At 41.5% G+C, this 19,892-nt stretch overlaps 1 protein-coding gene across 8 annotated transcripts in view; it reads right to left on the bottom strand.

Moving 5' to 3' along the window:
- Positions 1-19,892, bottom strand: part of PROM1 (prominin 1) — a 239,284-nt gene that overhangs the window by 138,278 nt on the left and 81,114 nt on the right. The window lies entirely within an intron of this gene.

The following is a 19,892-nucleotide window of genomic DNA, read 5'->3' as shown; positions in this document are numbered from 1 at the left end:
GGTGAGCTGACTCGATTTTCTTTTTACCTGTATTATATAGTGAACATGGTAAATAAAAATCCCAAAAACAATTGTGAAATTGAACTTTTTTTTTACAATTTCAACACACTTAGAATTTTCTCCCAATTTTCTAGTGCACTATATGTCAGAATGGATGGTGGTATTCAAAAGTACAATGCGTCCCACAAAAAACAAGCCCTCATACAGCCCTATTGATAGAAAAATCAAAAAAAGTTATGACTCTTGGAAGAAGGGGAGGAAAAAAATCCGAAAATGAAAAAAAACAAAACCCAGAAAATCAGCATGTCACGAAGGGGTTAAATTAATGCCTTATAAAATATTCCATGTAACTAGAGATGAGTGAGTCTTTTGATATTTGAGTCATCCAGCTTTGCAGATTTTTTTCCCAGGAAATTCAAGTTCTGGCAAAATTCATTCACTGTGACTCAAAAGTCCTACAAAGCCTTCAATGACCCCAAAAAGACAAGAATGACACCCTGAAGTCTCCTAGGACTGTATTTTTTTTTTTTTACTTCTCTTTGATTTGAGCTTTCTGTCATTTAATGTGAGCATAGGACCGCTAATGCACGGACTGGCCACGTGTGACAGCTTCACGTATTTCTAGGAGGCTGTGGTCGGGAGAGCCATGGCCAATCCATGCATTGCGGTCCGATATCGGATCAATTTGCACGGAAGTCTGAATGAGCCCAAAAGCATATTATCTACACTTACTATACTGTATATTCTACCAGTGGGTCTGAAAATGTGTTGTGATGCCATTGTACAGGGGGCAGCACAGTGGCTGTGGCAATTGTACCATGCTCTCTGGGTGTGTTATGGCTTGCACAGCAATTTACCGCTTTTCATGCAGATGTGTTATACCATACCAGATATTTAAATTACCAGAGGAGCATTGCATGGCCTGTAAGTCTCCATATGGCTTGGCATTTTCCACAAGGAGAAAGTTCCACCTTGGACCTGTCAGAGGCCTCTCACCCAGCCAAATAAGACCTCCTGCTTTGCACTGATGAGTGGCAAACAAGCCAAAACATGTGTCCGCAAATGGAGCTTCTAGTTTGGCTTTTTTTCCTGAGTAATGTGGCAAGGCTCAATGAAGGGTCAATATTGAATTTTAGGATCTCTACATCCAATAGGTGGCGCTAAAGTTCATGTCCGCTTCCGCTCTAAAGAGGCTATTAGCACCATACCAGTTAGTGAGATCACTCTGGAGAACAAAAAGGGTAGGCACACTTTGACAGTGATACCTAGTGGAGAGGTTCACTAAATCGTCACGCCAATATCTCCAGCTTTTGTTTTCTATTATTTCTGTCTTTATTCATGGTTTCTTGACTTACTTAGTCTAGCTACAATCATGGTTACCACTGTACTTTGCTTCAGACTGATTATTACCTGCTTATGTTTCAGCTTAGATATGGGGTGCAGCTGAACAGTTCAACCTGTAGGTAGCATAACGTTTTGACTAATGCCTTTTGTAGGAGGCCTCAGTGGAAACTGGTCAGATGTTGAGGCTTCAGTCCCCAAGCCTCATGTGCTCACTTTGTGAATTGGATTCTCTAAGCCATAGGTTAAGGTGAATAGCATGTCCAGAGTCGATGGCGCAGCACAGCTGGTTGTGTCGGATACCACGTGAATCAGCAAGTACCATGACAGCGGAGCATGTAGGATGGTATATAGACAAGTGAAGCAGGAAGCTTCAGATGAAGCAGTGCCAAATGTGAGGATTTCATCCAGCAGGGAAGCAGTTAATCATAGGGATAACAGAAAAGTATATGCAGTCTGCTATGTTCCAACAGGGATGCAGTTAATAGCAGGACAGCAGTGATATAATTTCAAGTGATTCTTGCTTGCAGAGGTGTAGATACATACAGTAGTAATGGACAAATAGCCAATCTGGTAACTGGCTTGCAGAGTTATGGTTTATATTGCAGATGTAGGCAAACAGGAATCTGTAGCTATTAAATAGTTAACTAAAGAGTAGCACAGAAGTAATAGCAACCAGTTCTTACTTGCAGAGGTGAAGTTCACACATAATTAGCAGAAAAATAAAGTCTAACTGGAAACTTGCTTAATGTGATGTGTTACCTTGAATACAGTGACTAAGGTCTGAACAGAGCCAAAAATAAGTGGTAATCTGGAAACTTGATTAGAAGAGATAGGCATGGACTAAACATAGGTAGGCTGGACTCAGTCTGGACTGAGCCTGGTAATAAACGCTGGTAGTTCAATGGAAGTTAGGAATAGCAGGACATAATTAGGCAAGGACCTGGAGCTGAGCTAAGTAAAAGATGATGCAACTCCCGAAAAGTACATGGTTGCTTAGAGCAATGCTATCTCTACTCATTGTTCTTCCTCTGTATAAAGCGCTGGTAAGGCCGCCCTTAGAATATTGTGCACAGTTCTGGGCTCCGGTGCTCAGGAAAGACATATTGGAGCTAGAGAGGGTACAAAGGAGGGCGACTAAAGTAATAAAGGGAATGGAGGGACTAGAATACCCAGAGAGGTTGTCAAAATTAGGCCTATTTACATTGGAAAAGAGAAGGCTTAGGAGAGACCTCATAAACATGTATAAATACATCAGGGGGCAGTACAGAGATCTCTCCCATGACCTGTTTATACCAAGGCTGGTGACAAAGACGAGGGGGCACACTATGCGTCTGGAGGAAAGGAGGTTCCTGCACCAGCATAGAAGGGGATTCTTTACGGTCAGAGCCGTGAGACTCTGGAACTCTCTGGGAGAGGAAGTGGTGATGTCCAACTCACTTAATGAGTTCAAGAGAGGCCTGGACGCCTTTCTTGAGAATAATAAAATTACATCTTATGCTTAGTTAATTAATCCAGGGATTTAATCTGACTGCCAGATTGGTGTCGGGAAGTGAATTTTTCCTCAATGATGTAAGTTGGCCTATACCGCATGGTTTTTTGTTGCCTTCCCCTGGATCAACGCTGCGGAATAGCTGCAGTGCACAAGAAATAGGCTGAACTGGATGGACGCTTGTCTTTCTCGGCCTTATAAACTATGTAACTATGTAACTATGTACTCAGACAACACATGGCTGCCTGAGCTGCCTTAAAAGGCCTTGGGTTATGATGACATATGGTAACCCAGCATGGACCAGCACAAAGGGAATCAGCTGTAGAGAGAGGAAACAAGGCAAGGCATCAAACCTGGGACAGGTGAGATACAAAGGACAGGGACTTTCAGCAATAAATCCCTGCTTGAAAAATATTGTGAGACCATGATTTTTCATCACAGTCACAAAAATAAAAGATGGCTGCATGTGTATGGTTCTCGCCACTGAAGTTAAAGACCGTGCTGAGCCAGTGACTCCCTTAGACTTTTACTGAATAGTTACAGTGGTGGCCAAAAGTATTGGCACCCCTGCAATTCTGTCAGATAATACTCAGTTTCTTCCTGAAAAGGATTGCAATCACAAATTCTTTGGTATTATTATCTTCATTTAATTTGCTTGCATGGAAAAAACACAAAAGAGAATGAAGCAAAAATCAAATCATTGATCATTTCACACAAAACTCCAAAAATGGGCCAGACAAAAGTATTGGCACTCTCAGCCTAATACTTGGTTGCACAACCTTTAGCCAAAATAACTGCGAACAACCGCTTCCGGTAACCATCAATGAGTTTCTTACAATGCTCTGCTGGAATTGTAGACCATTCTTCTTTGGCAAACTGCTCCAGGTCCCTGATATTTGAAGGGTGCCTTCTCCAAACTGCCATTTTGAGATCTCTCCACAGGTGTTCTATGGGATTCAGGTCTGGACTCATTGCTGGCCACCTTAGAAGTCTCCAGTGCTTTCTCTCAAACCATTTTATAGTGCTTTTGGAAGTGTGTTTTGGGTCATTGTCCTGCTGGAAGACCCATGACCTCTGAGGGAGACCCAGCTTTCTCACACTGGACCCTACATTATGCTGCAAAATTTGTTGGTAGTCTTCAGACTTCATAATGCCATGCACACGGTCAAGCAGTCCAGTGCCAGAGGCAGCAAAGCAACCCCAAAACATCAGGGAACCTCCGCCATGCTTGACTGTAGGGACCATGTTCTTTTCTTTGAATGCCTCTTTTTTTTTCCTGTACACTCTATGTTGATGCTTTTTCCCAAAAAGCTCAACTTTTGTCTCATCTGACCAGAGAACATTCTTCCAAAACGTTTTAGGCTTTCTCAGGTAAGTTTTGGCAAACTCCAGCCTGGCTTTTTTTATGTCTCGGGGTAAGAAGTGGGGTCTTCCTGGGTATCCTACCATACAGTCCCTTTTCATTCAGATGCCGATGGATAGTACGGGTTGACACTGTTGTACCCTCGGACTCGAGGTTCTTTATCCACCATCCGCACAATCTTGCGTTGAAATCTCTCGTCAATTTTTCTTTTCCGTCCACATCTAGGGAGGTTAGCCACAGTGCCATGGGCTTTAAACTTCTTGATGACACTGCGCACGGAAGGCACAGGAACATTCAGGTCTTTGGAGATGGACTTGTAGCCTTGAGATTGCTCATGCTTCCTCACAATTTGGTTTCTCAAGTCCTCAGACAGTTCTTTGGTCTTCTTTCTTTTCTCCATGCTCAATGTGGTACACACAAGGACACAGGACAGAGGTTGAGTCAACTTTAATCCATGTTAACTGGCTGCAAGTGTGATTTAGTTATTGCCAACACCTGTTAGGTGCCACAGGTAAGTTACAGGTGCTGTAGATTACATGAATTAGAGAAGCATCACATGATTTTTCAAACAGTGCCAATACTTTTGTCCACCCCCTTTTTTAGGTTTGGTGTGGAATTATATCCAATTTGGCTTTAGGACAATTCTTTTTGTGTTTTTTCATTGAAGACAAATTAAATGAAGATAATAATACCAAAGAATTTGTGATTGCAATCATTTTCAGGAAGAAACTGAGTATTATCTGACAGAATTGCAGGGGTGCCAATACTTTTGGCCACCACTGTATGTTGGAGGTCCTGCATACTGCATGTGCCCTCCAGATAAGATTCCTTGAGCAGGGTCCAGATTAACACAACAGTTCACATCTATTATAGTCTTAAAGTATATATTAGAGGAGCATCGTCCAAACACACCAATTGTAGCAGGACCATCCAACCATCTACTGTGTATAAAGGTGCCTCCAACATTCACCCAATGGAAAATATCGGATGAAAAGGATTGGGCATGTTGGATCTCAACATGCACAATCCTTTGTTTCTCAAAGGAAAGAAACTACTACTACAGTGGTTTTACCGTGGCTTATTCTCCTCTCACCATCGTGAACACTCGTCGGAGCATGCACGCGTATTGGAGGGTGGGAGAGACAGTCGAGAGGAAAAGTGGAATATCTGAGGTGTATGGCCAGCTGTAGACTAATTTAAAAATATATATATAAAATATATATTTCTTGGGTATAGTAAAAAGAATTAGCATCAGTGAATCGATATACAGGACATGATAGATGATTTTCCAAGTATTTTGTGAAGCTCTTCATACTGACTAAAGAAAGGTGTAGAAATAGGAAAGTATAATAACAAGCCTGCCTTTATTGAAGAGATACATGTAGTACAGCTATGTTGGGCACTGCCTGCTAACAATGCCAATCAGCACTCACATGGATAAGTCGCTCCATCTGGCAGGCTAATGGCTTGGGCACAGCTACACATTTAGTGTGCAGTCTTCCAAGTGAGATGCATCTGGCAGATCATCCAGAATCTCTTCTGTTACACACAATCCCTGACCAAAAGGCACAGAAATCCTAGAGGAAGCGAGTGCGGTCCATGTAAGGAGCTTTCCCAATGCAATTATTGTAATGACGACAATACAGGTAATTGTGTATTTGAAAGGAGACGCCACATTTTTTTTAAAATTGACGCTGAAGTCAGCAAATGTAATATATGTTGCTTCTGTTGCTGTTTTCACTTCTTTTTTCTTAACTTGTTTATGCTCCATCTATAATATATATGATATGTCTTCATCAGGTTAACTGCTATTGACAGATCTTAATATGACAGTTTCTTAGATTTAGTGCTTATGTAGATAGTACACCCCAGATCAGCTCATTCACATATGTACAGTTAAGTCCATATATTTTGGACAGAGACAACATTTTTCTAATTTTGGTTCTAGACATTATCACAATGAATTTTAAACAAAACAATTCAGATACAGTTGAAGTTCAGACTTTCAGCTTTCATTTGAGGGTATCCACATTAAAATTGGATGAAGGGTTTAGGAGTTTCAGCTCCTTAACATGTGCCACCCTGTTTTTAAAGGGACCAAAAGTAATTGGACAGATTAAATAATTGTTAATAAAGTGTTCATTTCTAGTACTTGGTTGAAAACCCTTTGTTGGCAATGACTGCCTGAAGTCTTGAACTCATGGACATCACCAGACGCTGTGTTTCCTTCTTTTTGATGCTCTGCCAGGCCTTCACTGCAGTAGTTTTCAGTTGCTGTTTGTTTGTGGGCCTTTCTGTCTGAAGTTTAGTCTTTAACAAGTGAAATGCATGCTCAATTGGGTTGAGATCAGGTGACTGACTTGGTCATTCAAGAATATTCCACTTCTTTGCTTTAATAAACTCCTGGGTTGCGTTGGCTTTATGTTTTGGGTCATTGTCCATCTGTAGTATGAAACGACGACCAATCAGTTTGGCTGCATTTGGCTGGATCTGAGCACACAGTATGGCTCTGAATACATCAGAATTCATTCGGCTGCTTCTGTCCTGTCACATCATCAATAAACACTAGTGACCCAGTGCCACTGGCAGCCATGAATGCCCAAGCCATCACACTGCCTCCGCCGTGTTTTACAGATGATGTGGTATGCTTTGGATCATGAGCTGTACCACGCCTTTGCCATACTTTTCTCTTTCCATCATTCTGGTAGAGGTTGATCTTGGTTTCATCTGTCCAAAGAATGTTCTTCCAGAACTGTGCTGGCTTTTTTAGATGTTTTTTTAGCAAAGTCCAGTCTAGCCTTTTTATTCTTGATGCTTATGAGTGGCTTGCACCGTGCAGTGAACCCTCTGTATTTACTTTCATGCAGTCTTCTCTTTATGGTAGATTTGGATATTGATACACCTACCTCCTGGAGAGTGGTGTTCACTTGGTTGGCTGTTGTGAAGGGGTTTCTCTTCACCATGGAGATTATTCTGCGATCATCCACCACTGTTGTCTTCCGTGGGCGCCCAGGTCTTTTTGCATTGATGAGTTCACCAGTGCTTTCTTTCTTTCTCAGGATGTACCAAACTGTAGATTTTGCCACTCCTAATATTGTAGCAATTTCTCAGATGTTTTTTTTCTGTTTTTGCAGCTTAAGGATGGCTTGTTTCACCTGCATGGAGAGCTACTTTGACCGCATGTTTACTTCACAGCAAAACCTTCCAAATGCAAGCACCACACCTCAAATCAACTCCAGGCCTTTTATCTGCTTAATTGAGAATGACATAACGAAGGGATTGCCCACACCTGTCCATGAAATAGCCTTGGAGTCAATTGTCCAATTACTTTTGGTCCCTTTAAAAACAGGGTGGCACATGTTAAGGAGCTGAAACTCCTAAACCCTTCATCCAATTTTAATGTGGATACCCTCAAATGAAAGCTGAAAGTCTGAACTTCAACTGTATCTGAATTGTTTTGTTTAAAATTCATTGTGATAATGTCTAGAACCAAAATTAGAAAAATGTTGTCTCTGTCCAAATATTTATGGACCTAACTGTACATTTAAAGAGCTTGTCCACTACATTAGCATTCATGACCTATCCTTAGGATAGGTCATCAATGTCTGATCGGTCGGGTCCGACACCCTGCTCCCCCTGTCGATCAGCTGTTACTGGTATTGGCTGCCACCGGCCGGAAATACTCACTTGCGGAGCTGGGCATCTTCTGATAGTGGCGCGGCAGGGTGGAGGCGGATGTGTAGTACCTTGTGGCGGCCACTATCAGGAGATGGAGCAGCTCCGTTAATGAGTTTTCAGGTCGGCGGCTGCCACCGACACTGATGACAGCTGATCGGCGTGGGTGCCGGACCCCGATCCAATCAGACATTGATGACTTATTCTAAGGATAGGTCATAAATGCTAAAGTACTGGACAACCTCTTTAAGCCCTTAATTAGACAGGTGTATTTTTGGTCACTGTGCTTCCATGGGCACACGGACCAATGTTAGCCTATGTGGTTTGTTTTATGGAGAACAGTGCATGTAATGGCAGGCAGCTCCTACACCTGGCTATGATGTAGAAGAGCTGCCCATTAACCTAGTGATGTCCGCAATTTGCAGACATCACAGACCTATGATAACGTCCAACTGAATCTGGCTGAAACAGGAGTATTAATATGACACATTACTACATAATTACTACATAATTACATCTGCAAGGAGTTTGTATGTTCTCCCCGTGTTTGCGTGGGTTTCCTCCGGGTTCTCCGGTTTCCTCCCACACTCCAAAGACATAATGATAGGGAATCTAGATTGTGAGCCCCAATGGGGACAGTGCTGATAATGTCTGTGAAGCGCTGTGGAATTAATGGCGCTATATAAGTGAGTAAAATACATAAGTAAATTACATTAGGTAGCTATTAAAATGAGATGCATGCCGAGTGCAATGGCAGCAACTTATCTCCCATATCATCGGTGGTCAGGAGGCCCCCATATGTATTAAACTGTTGGCAAAACCTACCAAAATCATAAAGATTGACCAACTTTCATTTCACATGTATAGATAGCTTTAGTGAGGAGGGCCATGGGGGTTATGAGCCCAGTCTCACAGAATCTATTACTCATGAATTACTAAAATCAAGCACCATGATAGAAATGAGTGATCTGCCTACAGCAAGGGTGGGGAAGCTTTTTTTCTGCCAAAGGGCCATTTGGATATTTATACAATCATTCTCGGGCCATGCTAAATTATCAAATTGAAAATTAACATGTTATATTTGGTCAAACAATTAAGTCACTCCTAATGTGATGGCTGGAACTGTTTTTCTTTAGTGCAGCTGTGATGTTAGGTCAAATTGATGATGTTGCTACCCGCAACTGCTTTTACAGGTTTGCGTCGGTCTATGTAACGCTGTTGCCGGCAACCCTGAATGGTTCCCCTTTCCCCTCCATCCTCTGGGAATGTTTAGCTTGCAAAAAAGAGAAGACTGAGAGGAGACAATCTCAAATATCTCAACGGCTGTCACACCGTAGAGGGATCATCCTTATTCTCATTTGCACATGGAAACATGAGCAATGGAGGAATGGAATGAAACTGAAAGGGAGAAGATACAGATTAGATATTAGAAAAAAAACTTTTTGACAGTGAGGGTGATCAATGAGTGGAACAGGGGCCATGAGAGGTGGGGAGTTCTCCTTCAATGGACGCCTTCAAACAGAGGCTGGACAGACATCTGTCTGAGATGGTTTAGTGACTCCTGCATTGAGCAGGGGGTTGGACACACTGACCCTGGAGGTCCCCAACAACTCTAACATTCTAGGATTCTATGAAATCAATATATCCAGCACCATCAACCCCATAGCTGAAAACTATCATGTTTATTTCTTAATTGTAAAAAATGTGCTACAACACCACTCAAATGAAACTAAAATGAACACAGACGAGATTCAGACTGGTGTCTTTAATGGTTGCGTAATATCAAGAGCACTTAAAGTCCTGTTATGTCATCTCCTGATAAGACACCTGATAAATGAACAAAGAGTTAAACACAGCCCAAATAGCGTGAAATTCTAGTTAACATAATTAATAGACCTATGTAATGATAGACCTGGACCCTCAGGATGGGAATACATTGCATTACCGTGCATTTGTTATTTTTCTTCTCAAGGGATTAATTGGTGGGAAAAGATTTTCCAGCCAATTTCTCCTAACACGTACAAGGGGGAGGAAAAGTTGGTGATTGACTGGGAAAGTTAGCCAGTCAGCGGTATGTCACAGGGGAAGACTGTGTTTGTACCCCTGCGACATCCGCTGATAGGGAAACTTATATTTGTAAATACATGAGAGCGTTGTGGATAAAAGATGGCGGCGCCGAGGTGCAGTGTCAGTCCTCCACGCCGCATTAGCTGAAGTGCTGCCCCACCCTTCCTCACCCCTAGAATTGGTAGGTCATGGTCACAGGGTCAGTCATTAAGGGAACTGAATGTACAACAGGTATTTTAAAGGGTTAACGGGCTTGAGCTTTGGCTAAGCTGCGGTTTTTGGTTTTAAGAAAGAATAGACTGTTACGTGAGTTGCTGAAGTTTGGTTACTCATGTATTTAAAAGAATTTTAATAAAGGCAGTGGCCAGAAAATATCCACTAAGTCAACGTGTTATGTGTATTTAATGTTATCTATTTAGTTAAAGGCATGCTTAGGGTTTAATTAATATGGAGTGTAATGCCTTAATTAATGATGAGCGCAAGTGCTCGCTACTGGAGTTTGCCTAGGGTGCTCGGGTATGTACCGAGTATCGTGGGCACTTGGGTGACATGATCAAGTACCCGCGATACTCTGTGCATACCCGGGCACCCTAGGCAAACTCCTCATCACTGCTCATCACGAGCCATAATGATAAATGATGCCCTGACAAGCATTTAATCCTGGCGGTACACTCGATTTCAAAGTAATTATCCACCATGATTCGCAGCCGTGGTACAAGCTGTGCTACCAGGGAAGCCACAGTCAGCCCTGATTCTGGCACAATAATGGGCCCTATTGATCCAGCAGCAGAATACGACCCCATTAGAGAATATCTCTCATAAGTCAAGCAGAGAGGAAGAGGGTCGGCTCACCATGCAGGTAAATGTCCTGGTCCTATGTACATGCACACAACACTTACATGTATTTGGTCATCAGAAATAAAATGCTTGATGTTGCTGTTCTGAGTTATGGTGGTAGATGAAAGTTTTTCTAATGGGAAAAGTACTTAAAGGGTTGTTCCCATCTCCAAGATCCTATCCCAATATGTAGTAGGTATAATAACAATAATAGCGAATACCTCCAATTAGAAATGTAGTATAGTTCTTCTGATTCACTGTCTCTTTCCTCATGTTTAGGCATTGTAGGATCTTAGATATCCATGGTTACGACCACTAGTAACTAGCTAACTATCAGGGGTCGTAACCATGGATACCTAAGGTCCTGCAATGTCTGCACATGAGGAAAGAGACAGTGAATCAGAAAAACTATACTACATATTGGGATAGGATCTTGGAGATGGGAATACCCCTTTAATTCTAACCATATCATGAAGAGTATTCGTAGTTGTCTCAAATGGAATCTGTCACCAGATTTTTGCTACCTAATTCGAGAGCAGCATACTGTAGGGGCTGAGACCCTGATTCCAGTGATGTGTCACTTACTGGGCTGCTTGCTATAGTTTTTATAAAATCACTGTTTTATCAGCAGGAAATTATCACTAGAGGATTAGTAAACCTGCAGCCAGGTAGTCCTTAATATTTATGAGCTGTGTGTAAACAAGCCAGCACCACTGATTGGTAGTTTTCTTTGTACGCTCTGCATAGGTCTAAAGCTGCCAATCAGTGGTGTGGGCGGGGTTATACAGGGTTCTACATTCAGAGAACTGGTAGAGCTCCAGCAGACAAAACAGTGATTTTATCAAAACTTCAGCAAGCAGCCCAGGAAGTGACACATCGCTGGAATAAGGGTCTCTCTACATTATGCAGCACTCAGATGAAGTAGAAAATATCTAGTAACAGATTACCTTTAAACATCCAATTTGGATAATTTCACAGTTTTTTTTTTTTTTTACAAACTATGTTGTCTTTCCTGTTATAGTTCTCTTGATCAGTGCAGTTTAGTTTTGTTCTGATCAATTTTCCTACTGAGAAAACATGTGGGTGATGGATGGCAAGATGTGGCAAGTTACGTGAAATTGGTGGTGTGAGGAGCTGCCCAGTTACTAAAGACTATGATACTTTGTCAGCAACGGACCACCATTTTTGTCAATATTATTGTTGTGTTTGATTGGTGATTTACTTGTTGTGTTTTGTATAGTTCTGCTAACTTGTCAGTATGTGCACTAGATTCACTTGTAAAATGTCCAGCATTCCACTAATCTGTATCTCAGGATATCTGTGTCTCAGACCTATCTAACCATTGTTCCAACAGCCAATAATCTCATTATGTGTGTGTAGATTGTAGACACAGTGGAGCTGTCACCACAGGGGGTCTTACATGCAGTCTCAGATGAAGGATTCTAGAATATTCTTCATTGTTTTAGCAAACAGTGAATGTTTAAGGGGGAGGGTGTGATCTCTTCTGACCTGGGAGGGGACTGATCCCCGTGGAAGAAAGGAGAGACATGTTTTGGAGAGTGTGTGCAAGGATTGAAGGAAGAGGATGGAGACCGTGGACTTGGAAGGATGGATGGATAAACATGTTACCATTATGGATTATGTCGTTTGGATTTAAACTTTCTTAAAAGGACTGTTGATACTGGATACCTGTGCTTTCGTCGTTTTATCTGCCATCTAGAGGATCATGGACAGTGGCTACAGACTATACTGGCCTGAGATACGAAATCTGTGGGCCAACCAAAAGTTGGGAGACAGTGAGTATGGCCTGATACAAAGCCAGTGGAACTACTGAACCCAGATTGGGAACTTGAGGACTGAGAGAAATGTATTTTGGCCATTTACCTGCAATTGTTTTATTACCATGGCTGTGATCAATAAAATATTGTTGCATCGTTAACCTACCTAGGTGATTACTTACAAGTAACCCACAACCTCAGATCTTTACAGGTGGCCATAGTTATTTTTGAAATATCCAAATATTCAGCAGTGTGACTACTACGATTTGCTGTAAACTTAGGGTGGTTGTCCACATTTCAGGCCATTGATTTACACTTAAATGCATGTATTTTGAGCTAAAAATACGTTTATGCAATTGAGTTTCATTAAAATTTCACACCATTTGCCTTCTATAGCCTCTGTGTAGCACTGTCTATTGCTGACCACAGAATTAACTGAGAGAGAACCCATCTGTCAGCTTACTATGATGATCTGATAAGGAGTTTATTACTCTTTTTTCTCTTTTTCTGAGCTCCTCTCAGCTGATTTATGACCACATCAAAGTTGAATGTGCAAGGAAACAAAGTCCAATTGCAAAAAATTGTCCAATGAAAATCAAATTTATTTTTATTGGACAAACCTCACAGTTTTTTTTTTTTATTTTTCACAAAAAAAAATCAAAATGCACCAAATTATTAAATTATTATGCACAACAGAATTTTGAAACATTTTATAGATTGTAAAGAACTGAAAATGGTTATTTGTTGAAGTTGCAGCACTAAGGAGTCACATTTACTGAAATCAACAGCTTTTTCAATCAAACATCTTAACATGCCACGTTAGATGTTAACATAGGACCCCTTCTTTGATATCACCTTCACAATTCTTTTATCCATGGAACTTGTGAGTTTTTGGATAGTTTCTGCTTGACTTTCTTTGCAGGATGTCAGAGTAACCTCTCAGAACTGCACTTTTGATGTGAACGGCCTCCCACCCTCATAGATATTTTGTTTTAGGATACTCCAAAGGTTCTCAATAGGGTTGAGGTCAGGGGAGGATGGTGGCCATAGCACGAGTTTCTCTCCTTTAATACCAATAGCAGCCAATGACTCACAGGTCTTTGCAGCATGTCATGCATGAAGATGATTTTGCTACAGATGGCACGGTTCTTCTTTTTGTACCATGGAAGAAAGTGGTCAGTCAGAAGCTCTATACACTTTGCCAAGGTCATTTTCACACCTTCATGGACCATAAAGAGGCCTACAAGCTCTCTCAACATAATTTCGGCCAAAAACATGACTCAACCACCTCCTTGTTGGGACATGGTGGCCATCCACTACTCCATCCATCTGCACTCATCAGTAAACACAACTGTTTGAAAAGTAGTCTTCATGCATGTCTGGGCCGACTGCAACTATTTCTTTTTGTGAGCACTGTTTAGGGGTGATCGAATAGTATGGCTATGCACAACTGCAAGCCTCTGGGAGTTTGCGGGACTTCAGAGGCACCTGCAGATTCAAATACCTGTTTTCTACTTTGCAATAGTATTTTTGCAGCAGCTCTCTTAATCAGATGAATTTATTTGGCAGAAACCTTCCTCATTATGCCTTTATGTGCACAAACTGTCACAAATCTGTGATCTGAGCAGAGAACTCGATCTGCACATGCGCCGACTCAGTCACCATTTTATTGAAGACTCGAAAACCAGATGAGGAATCTCACACTGCGCACGTGCCGCCTATCCAATGATGGCAGAGGTGCGAAATTTAAAAAAACAGAGGCAGGTCAGCTAATAATCAGTAACCTGCAGAAACACAGGAGGCAGGCGAAGGGGCCAGAGCAGAAAAAGACCCAATGCCCCCCTGGTCCGCCCTGATGCACAGAAGACGTCATCAGAAGAAAACTTAAAACCATGATTAAAAAAGAATCGCTGATCGGATTCCTTCAACAAAGGTATCAATTTAATCGGTGTAATAGCACCATTATGGCCATACCTTTACTTTATAGTGATAAATCCTGCTGACAGGTTCCTTTTAAGTTTTCATGAAATTTCAAATTTTTTAATACTTTGTCCAAAGCTTTGCATTATTTGATGCTTTTCGGCAGCAGAGAGATCCTTTCTCTTTTCCATATGGCTTGAAACATGGGCCCGGAATAATAATGTGGATCGTCTTTCTTTAGTAGTTTTCCTTTTATTGGGTTCACCTGGCAAACTAATTATCACAGGTGTTTGAGATTGATTTCAGTGATCCAAAGAGCCCTGAGACAGAATACCATCCATGAGCTTATTTGAAAAACAAACAAAATTATACATCTTTATGACACTTGAATCCAATTTGCATAATAATTTGGAATTCGGTGTATATGCAATTAAGAAAAAAATATTGTCCCTAAAAGGTGGGCACCCTCTTTAAATTCATGTTTTTATTCATGTTTTTATGTTTATACACCGTACAAAATTCAGTGCCTCAATTTAAGTGTCCTCCCTTGTCAGGAGCAGGTCGTCAATATAATGACCATACCACCTGATATGGAGGCAAATTGATTTGAATAATTGTACTGTATAATTGCATTTCTTCCCACATAGGCATAAAACTTTCACAAAGCCTCCACTAAAGCTTCTAGTTTCTGTATACAAAAAAAATCAGAAGTAAAAAAATAAATTCTGAGATTAGTAAGAATTCCTTCATCTCCAAGGGAGAGCTCCCACTCCCCTACACGAGCTGTAGTTGGCACAATATACTTGATTCACTGTGTACAAACAATGGCAGCTTCTCATCATTCACTTAAACTACCCAGTTTATCATTATATAGAAGCACAGGTTAATTTTGTGAAAGAGGGCAATGTAATATTTGCATGTAGCTGTAGCGTGGGACCCCACAGTAAGTGTTACTGGTGGGCCCTTGGTAACATAGTCCGACACTACGAGGGGGATATATGCGATACTTGTCTTAATGGTAGGACTCCAAACCCTGAGAGTGGGTTATGGATAGATGCAATGCTATTACATCACAAGTTATCCATGTATAGCTGTTACGCCACTACATTTCCTGAAAGGAAAAAAATTGGGTCAAATCGGTGGTGGAAAATAATTTTTCTACATTTTTGGCAAGGATTTACACATTAGTGCTATTGAGTTTTCTACACATAGATTTAGATTTATTGGTCCATGCTCTCATCACTAGTCCTTCGTCCATGACGTTCTTTATTGAATTTGAAATCCTTTGGTGAGATTTTGTTATGTCCTGTATAGGTGTTACTGTCTTCGAACATTTTAATGTTACATTTCCTATATAATCATGCATTCATCAAGACATCCCTCCCTTATCGCTAGTAGGTACTTGTGGTTATTAATTTTCCTGTAACGCTTGATGGCCTTCAAGTTTTTAGTTAGATCTTTCTAAATTTTTCTTTTCCACAAGATCTTTCTCAATTATTTCCTGAGACTGATCTATTACAAGCGCTCTAGTCTGAATAGGATAGAAATAAGGATTAGTTCTATGGAATTATTTGGTCATGTTCACACTGTCAGTTGCAGACTCAACTTGGTTTCAAAATTATGAGATTTTGCTGTTGGCAGAAAAAAACTATTATAGATTCCTCACCATTTAAATAATTATTACATTTCCTGTTTTGTCATGACTATATAAAAAAATTGCTTTTTAGAGTTAATCATCTGGAAAATCTATGGATATCTATTACACACGTGGTCAAAATTGTTGGTACCCCTCGTTTAATGAAAGAAAAACCCACAATAGTCACAGAAATAACTTGAATCTGACAAAAGTAATAATAAATTAAAAATCTATGAAAATGAACAAATTAAAGTCAGACATTGCTTTTCAACCCTGCTTCCACAGAATTAAAAAAAAATTAAACTCATGAAATAGGCCTGGACAGAAATGATGGTACTCCTGAAAATAATGTGACAAAAGGGACATGTTAAATCAAGTTGTGTCCACTAATTAACATCACAGGTGTCTACAATCTTGTAATCAGTCAGTGGGCCTGTATACAGGGCTACAGATATTCACTGTGCTGTTTGGTAGCATGGTGTGTACCACACTCAACATGGACCAGAGGAAGCAAAGGAAAGAGTTGTCTCAGTAGATTGGAAAGAAAATTATAGACAAGCATGTTAAAGGTAAAGGTTATAAGAATATCTCCAAGCAGCTTGATGTTCCTGTGACTACAGTTGCACATATTATTCAAAAATTTAAGATCCATGGGACTGTAGCCAACCTCCCTGGATGTGGCCACAGGAGGAAAATTAATGTCAAATAATACAGATAATACGAGTGGTAACAAAAGAGACCAGGATAACTTCTAAGGAGAATAAAGGTGAACTTCAAGCTCAAGGAACATAAGTGTCAGATCGCACCATCCGTCATTGTTTGATCCAAAGTAGACTTCATGGGAGACGACCAAAGAGAAAGCCAGACTAGAATTTGCCAAACTACATGTTGACAAGCCACAGAGCTTCTGGGAGAATGTCCAATGGACAGATGAGACAAAAATGGAAGTTTTTGGCAAGGCACATCAACTCTATGTTCACAGACAAAAAATTGAAGCATATCAAGAAAAGAACACTTTCCCGACTGTGAAACATGGAGGAGGCTCTGTTATGTTCTGGGGCTGCTTTGCTGCATCTGGCACAGGATGTCTTGAATCTGTGCAGGGTACAATGAAATCTGAAGACTATCAAGGGATTCTAGAGAGGAATGTGCTGCCCAGTGTCAGAAAGCTTGGTCTCAGTCGCAGGTCACGGGACTTGCAACAGGTTAATTACCCAACACACACAGCTAAAAACACCCAAAAATGGCTAAGAGAAAAACATTGGACTATTCTGAAGGGGCCTTCTATGAGCCCTGACCTAAATCCTATTGAGCATCTTTGGAAAGAGCTGAAACATGCCGTCTGGAAAAGGCAACCTTCAAACATGAGACAACTGTAGCAGTTTGCTCATGAGGAGTGGGCCAAAATACCTGTCGAAAGGTGCAGAAGTCTCATTCACAGTTACAGGAATCATTTGATTGCAGTGATTGCCTCAAAAGGTTGTTGAACAAAATATTAAGTTAAGAGTACCATCATTTCTGTCCAGGCCTATTTCATGAGTTTATTTTTTTTTTTTAATTCTGTGGAAGCAGGGTTGAAAAGCAATGTCTGACTTTCATTTGTTCATTTTCATAGATTTTTAATTTATTATTACTTTTTTCAGATTCAAGTTATTGCTGTGACCATTGTGGGTTTTCTTTTCATTAAACGAGGGGTACCAACAATTTTGACCACGTGTGTATGGTGTTGTACAAATTGAATTCAGTAGTAGGTGAAAAACGCAGTCTCCAAGTTTTTGTCCTCCATCCTGAAAGTTGGGTCCCCCACAGGTCTATGATTTGACTCGTCAGTAATTAATTCTTAAATTTCAGCCAAAACACAATGGAGATAGACAAGAGCTGTTAAAATTTTCAGCTTAAGGTCTCATGCAGGTGACCGTAGTTTTGGTCCAATTGCAATCTAACAAAACATCGGATCGCACTCGGACCAATGTTATTCCTCGGACCGAGTCTGTCCAAGGTGAAAAAAAGAAAATCACAGCATGCTCGAGTTGCATCCAATATAGTATTCAACAGGGAGAAATGTAAGATTCTACATCTGGGCGAGAAAAATGAAAAACAACATCTACAGAATGGAAGAAGTAGAACTAAGCAACAGCACGTGTGAAAAAGACTTGGTTATACTAATAAATCACAGACTGCACATGAGTCAACAGTGTGATGCAGCAGCAAAAAAGGCAAACAATTCTGGGATGTATTAAGAGAAGCATAAAGTCTAGGTCACATGAAGAAATTATCCCCATCGACCCCTCATTGGTCAGACCTCATCTGGATTACTGTGTCCAGTTCTGGGCACCACATTTTTAAAAAGACTGAAAAACTGGAGCAAGTTCAGAGAAGAGCAACCAGAATGATGAGCGGACTGCAAACTATGTCCTACGAGGAACAGTTAAATGATTTGGGAATGTTTAGTTTGCAAAAAAGAAGGCCAAGAGGAGACTTAATAGCAGTCTACAAATATCTGAAGGGATGTCACAGTGTAGAGGAATCATCCTTATTCTCATTTGCACATGGAAACATGAGCTATGGAATGAAACTGAAAGGGAGAAGATACAAATTAGATATTAGAAAACAACTTTTTGACAGTGAGGGTGATCAATGAGTGGAACAGGGGCCATGAGAGGTGGCGAGTTCTCCTTCAATGAAAGTCTTCTAACAGAGGCTGGAAAGACATCTGTCTGAGATGGTTTAGTGAATCCTGCATTGAGCAGGGTGTTGGACACAATGACCCTGGAGGTCCCTTCCAACTCTAACATTATAGGATTCTATGCAAGTCAGTGAGTGCATGGAGAACATCAGAACTATGCAGATCTGGCCATTTAGGAAGCATGGTGTCAAGAAGTTGTCACACATCCAAGAACTTTCCGATGGATAGATGAAAAGTTGTGTCTGATCCCTGGTGGCCCATCAAAGGGACCCCCACCAATCATAAGTGGCGATACCCATGCACTGCCGATCAATTCATTCTTTGTGAGAGTGACAAAGATAGCTGAGCACTATACTCTGCTATTGCCCTCAGTTCCATGTACAGTTAATGGAGTGGCGTATGTGCGACCGCTACTCAGTCCAATGAGGGACACAAGACTTTGGTACTCGTGCCTGGTGGAGCCGTCTGTCCACAAGAGATCTGGCGCTTATCACTTATTTTGTATATATAGGTGGTATTTGTGTGACAACCTGTAGCATCGGCATCTCTGCCCCCTGCCAGGCAGAGATGCCGTCCCCCTTACCGCCGCACTCCTGCTTCGGCATCTTCCAGCCTCCCTGCTGCTGCTGCTGTTGGTGCACGCAGCTTCACGGGCACTGTGCTTAGGGCGCGCGCACTCCCTCCCTCCTAAAGGGCCTCGTGCGCCATCCTAAAATGGCCGGAGGACTTTCCCTATTTAAAGCACCTCCTCCAATATGGAGGTGCCCGTGCAAGGTTGTCGCTCTGTGATACTTACTTTGCTTCAGCCCTCAGGTCCTCTGCAAGTCAGTCCTGTCCGCCAGTCTGATCTTCAGTCCAGTCCGCCAGTCTGTCTATGGGCTCTGCCCACCTGCTTACCTGGAAGCACCTGCTTGTTACCTGCCGAGCCCGCCAGCCTGCTTACCTGGAAGTACCGGCCTGTTACCTGCCGTGCTCTGCCCGCCTGCTTACCTGGAAGCACCTGCTTGTTACCGGCCGTGCCCGCTATCCCGCTTACCTGGAAGCACCTGCCTGTTACTTGTTGTGCCCGCCAGCTTGCCTACCCAGAGCACCCGTCA

Source organism: Phyllobates terribilis, unplaced genomic scaffold (assembly GCF_046119375.1).
Source record: "Phyllobates terribilis strain yellow unplaced genomic scaffold, ASM4611937v1 Scaffold_1__5_contigs__length_1240528914, whole genome shotgun sequence".
NCBI lineage: Eukaryota > Metazoa > Chordata > Amphibia > Anura > Dendrobatidae > Phyllobates > Phyllobates terribilis.
The sequence above is the reverse complement of the archived record's forward strand: the minus strand, read 5'-3'. Positions and strand labels throughout refer to the sequence as shown.